This window comes from Pseudophryne corroboree, chromosome 1 (genome assembly GCF_028390025.1).
Source record: "Pseudophryne corroboree isolate aPseCor3 chromosome 1, aPseCor3.hap2, whole genome shotgun sequence".
NCBI classification, from domain to species: domain Eukaryota; kingdom Metazoa; phylum Chordata; class Amphibia; order Anura; family Myobatrachidae; genus Pseudophryne; species Pseudophryne corroboree.
The window spans coordinates 113,461,866-113,466,794 of record NC_086444.1 but is presented as its reverse complement, the minus strand read 5'-3'; positions in this window follow the sequence as shown (position 1 = coordinate 113,466,794).

Sequence of the window (4,929 nt, the reverse complement as noted above, 5' to 3'; positions counted from 1 at the left end):
AACGCCCCTGTAGTTATGCCCCCAGTAGTAATGCCCTCCTGTAGTTTTCCCCCTTGTAGTTTGCCCACAGTAGCTTGCCCCCTTGTAGTTTGCCCCTTGTAGCTTGCCCCCAGTAATAATGCCCCCCAGTAGTTTGCCCCCAGTAGATGCCCCACAGTAGTTTGCCCCCAGTAGATGCCCCCCAGTAGTAATGTCTTCCAGTAGTTTGCCCCCAGTAGATGCCCCCCAGTAGTAATGTCCCCCAGTAGTTTGCCCCAGTAGATGCCCCCCAGTAGTAATGTCCCCCAGTAGATGCCTCCGAGTAGTTTGCCCCCAGTAGGTGCCCCTCTGTAGTAATGTCCCCCAGTAGTTTGCCCCTAGTAGATGCCCCCCAGTAGTAATGTCCCCCAGTAGATGCCTACCAGTAGTTTGCCCCCAGTAGATGCCCCTCTGTAGTAATGCACCCCAGTAGTTTGCACCCAGTAGGTGCCCCTCTGTAGTAATGCCCCCCAGTAGTTTGCCCCCAGTAGATGCCTCCCAGTAGTTTGCCCCCAGTATATGCCCCTCAGTAGTAATGCCCCCCTGTAGTTTGCCCCCTTGTAGTTTAGCCCCTGTAGTTATGCCACCAGTAGTTTAGCCCCAAGTAGTTATGCCCCCAGTAGTTTAGCCCCTGTATTTATGCCCCCTTATAGTTTCGCCACCAGTAGTAATGCCCCCAGTAGTAATGCCTCCAAGTAGTAATGCCCCTGTAGTTACACCCCCCAGTAGTAATGCCCCTGTAGTTATGCCCCCAGTAGTAATGCCCTCCTGTAGTTTGCCCCCTTGTAGTTTGCCCACAGTAGCTTGCCCCCTTGTAGTTTGCCCCTTGTAGCTTGCCCCCAGTAATAATGCCCCCCATTAGTTTGCCCCCAGTAGATGCCCCACAGTAGTTTGCCCCCAGTAGATGCCCCTCAGTAGTAATGTCTTCCAGTAGTTTGCCCCCAGTAGATGCCCCCCAGTAGTAATGTCCCCCAGTAGTTTGCCCCAGTAGATGCCCCCCAGTAGTAATGTCCCCCAGTAGATGCCTCCGAGTAGTTTGCCCCCAGTAGGTGCCCCTCTGTAGTAATGTCCCCCAGTAGTTTGCCCCTAGTAGATGCCCCCCAGTAGTAATGTCCCCCAGTAGATGCCTACCAGTAGTTTGCCCCCAGTAGTTGCCCCTCTGTAGTAATGCCCCCCAGTAGTTTGCACCCAGTAGGTGCCCCTCTGTAGTAATGCCCCCCAGTAGTTTGCCCCCAGTAGATGCCTCCCAGTAGTTTGCCCCCAGTAGATGCCCCTCAGTAGTAATGCCCCCCAGTAGTTTGCCCCCAGTAGGTACCCCTCTGTAGTAATGCCCCCCAGTATTTTGTTCCCAGTAGGTGCCCCTCTGTAATAATGCCCCCCAGTAGGTGCCCCTCTGTAGTAATGCCCCCCAGTAGTTTGCCCCCAGTAGGGGCCTCTCTGTAGTAATGGCCCCAAGTAGTTTGCCCCCAGTAGATGCTGCTATACAACAGAAAAAAACAAAAACAAAATACACCATACTCACCAAGCCCCGCTCCGTGTCCGGCTGCTGCAGTCCTCTAGGCGCCCGCTCCTCGCTCATGACGTCTCTCCCATAGCGCACAGTGACAGCGCCGGAAGCCGGAGCTCAATACTGAGCTCCTGCCTGTCAAAGTCGAAAAATATTGGCCCTCATTCCGAGTTGTTCGCTCGGTATTTTTCATCGCATCGCAGTGAAAATCCGCTTAGTACGCATGCGCAATGTTCGCACTGCGACTGCGCCAAGTAACTTTACTATGAAGAAAGTAATTTTACTCACGGCTTTTTCTTCGCTCCGGCGATCGTAATGTGATTGACAGGAAATGGGTGTTACTGGGCGGAAACACGGCGTTTCAGGGGCGTGTGGCTGAAAACGCTACCGTTTCCGGAAAAAACGCAGGAGTGGCCGGGGAAACGGTGGGAGTGCCTGGGCGAACGCTGGGTGTGTTTGTGACGTCAACCAGGAACGACAAGCACTGAAATGATCGCACAGGCAGAGTAAGTCTGGAGCTACTCTGAAACTGCTAAGTAGTTAGTAATCGCAATATTGCGAATACATCGGTCGCAATTTTAAGAAGCTAAGATTCACTCCCAGTAGGCGGCGGCTTAGCGTGTGTAACTCTGCTAAATTCGCCTTGCGACCGATCAACTCGGAATGAGGGCCCTTGTTATACATATCCATTGTACTAACCCCTCATGCACATGCACGCTGCTCGTGCACCCGGTCCCCCGTGCATACACATACCCGCAAGTTGCGTAAGAGACGCTCCAGCGACTCGTGCGCATGATATGTGTATTTACGGCGGAGTTTGTGAGCGTGTAGCGTGCGACTCGAACGCAGCATATTTAACCCAAATAGTGCATTTTGTAGATATAGTTCCCTTAGATCATGTCAGCGAGTAATGTTAGTTTAAACAGTTCCTGGACAGAGAGATTCGTCTTTGCATGATAGGAAGGGTCAGATAAAGGTTGGTAGGTGATGTCTAGTATCCAGCTGTAGGGTATTTTAAGGGTAACATTCCGGTATTAGTTAGGAAAAGATCGCTTACTGCGTGCAGTTATGTACAAAAGTAGATTATGAACATTAACTGTATTTGCTGTAAATTACACATGCGGCGGGAATCCAGAGGATGCCTCCCACCAGAGCAGTTGGGGAAGGACATCGCCTACCTATTCAAATCCACCTATGACCTTTGCTGTAATGTAGGGACACATCCCTGTGTCCAATGAACAATGAGATTACAGGGACCATTGTATTGTGAATGTATGCTGTGTATAAAAAGACCACTGTTGCCTGGCCGGACACAGACTCTGAAGGCTTTCTCCCTGATAGCTGAGGACTGGTCCAGGACGCGCTTGCGAACGATTCCCCACGTATGTATATTCTCTGTAGCCATTATTCTCTGTTATTCTGTTAGATTTCCTTGTTAGCCTGTAGTGTATAACTTGTACCTGTTTTCCCCTTTTCTCTGAATAATCCGCTGCGGTGTTAGAGCCCAGTGGTTTACCACAAACCGGTGTTGTGTTTTCACTTTCCTGCAAAGGGCTTTCTTAGCGTCTCAATCGCTATAAGGTGTATAAGCATTGTTAAGGTTTTAAGGTATTACATCGTTGCAGTACTAGGCTGCTAAGGTTTAAAGTATAAGCTCATCCTTACACTGTTTCATTACTAAAAGGTTTACTGTATATCACTCTGTGTGCGTACGCGCCGCGTGTACGTTGTACCCACGGCACGGCGTCTGATACGCTAATAGTACTCAGTGCGCTAACAGCGTGCTTAGTACGAAGCGTGAATCTGTGTGCGTACGTGCCGCTCGTGCGTCGCACCCACGGCACAGCGTCTGATACGCTAAGTGCGTATCCATACGGTACTCAGTACGCAAATAGCGTACTTAGTCCGTAGTGTGTGTAATAAGTCTGGCGGCCATAGCGGCTCCACGGTAATAGTGTATAGCTTTATGTTTTAAGGTAATATTTTACATTATCATGCCTCCGGCTGCCGCCGGGCGCCCGCTGGTAACGCAATCTCAGTGGGCGCCCGGCATCTCCCTGCAGCGCCGGCCACACACCTGCGTTCCGTCTCCAAGTGGAACTTACCGTTCTGGCTCACTTTAACCCCTGGTCATCATCCTACGATTCCTCACCCCCATCAGTGTGTATATCCTTGTCTTCTCAGACTATTAATTCGTCCCAGCTGGAATCCACCATCACAGGTCCCTCTGTACCTTGTGGAGGTAATTGCTGGTAAAGGTCTTCCTCATGGAATTTGTAATTAATTTTGATGAAAATAATTTTTTCCACATTTTGGGGAAACAACCTCCTACGCCGATTGCTGACAAGGTCCCCGGCTGAGTACACACTGGAGGGTGGGCAACTTAAGTAAAAAAAAAAGCCAATTTGTGCAAAGGCCTCCAAATTGCCTTTTTTCCTGCCAATATTGAAATGGACTGTCTGACATGCCTATTTGGATGCTATCACTAAAATAATCAGCAACCATGCTTTGAATGGTGACACTACATATACTTCATATGGTACAGCATCAGTGTCACAAAAATGAGTCAGAAATATATTTTTTGCTCTGGATCACACACAGAGGATATATCATATATAGCAGTAGTGTATGGCAGCCGCAGTACTAGTAGTCAGAGTGACGCACCAATAGAAATATATTTTTTGCTTTGGATCACATATTGGGGGTGATTCCGAGTTGATCACTATTTTTTTCGTTCGCACAACATATTCGCAATATTGCGAACACGTTGCACAATAGCGAATAACCACCCCCAACGGATTTTTGCTATTTCGTACGCAGTAGTGCACAAAGTAGGCGTATGCCAAATGACATCGCATTAATGCGAACCCATCGCATTACCACAAACCTCATCGTACAAATCCTAACTTCTTGTAGATTTACACATTCCTCTTAAAATTGCACACGCTTTTGCTAAAAACCGCACAGCAATGGGGGGTTTTTAAGTTAAATTACATCTTTCAGTTCAAACTCCACAAGCCTTCCTCAATTACGATTACAATTAGTGTAATGAATGATAATGGTCATGACCAATTAAGTCTTCAAAGAATACTTGAAGAATACTTTGTAGGCATAATTGGCCATCAACATTGAAATGTATAAAAGAAAAATATAGATGTGCCTGGTCTAATGCTAATTTGTTTATTTTTGTGTAGAGGTGTAGTTTGTGAATAAATGTGTTTACATGTTTTTTAAAACAATAACCTCCTAACTCTCCTAAATTAAAAATAAAATTCTTAAGTTAGATGTGTGAAATGTTTAAGTTTACCAATTTCTGCTAGGCAATCTGCTGTTCCTTTATTGCATTAATAAACACAACACCCGCTTAACTTGAAATATTTTTTTAACAATTTTTTTTTTGTGCA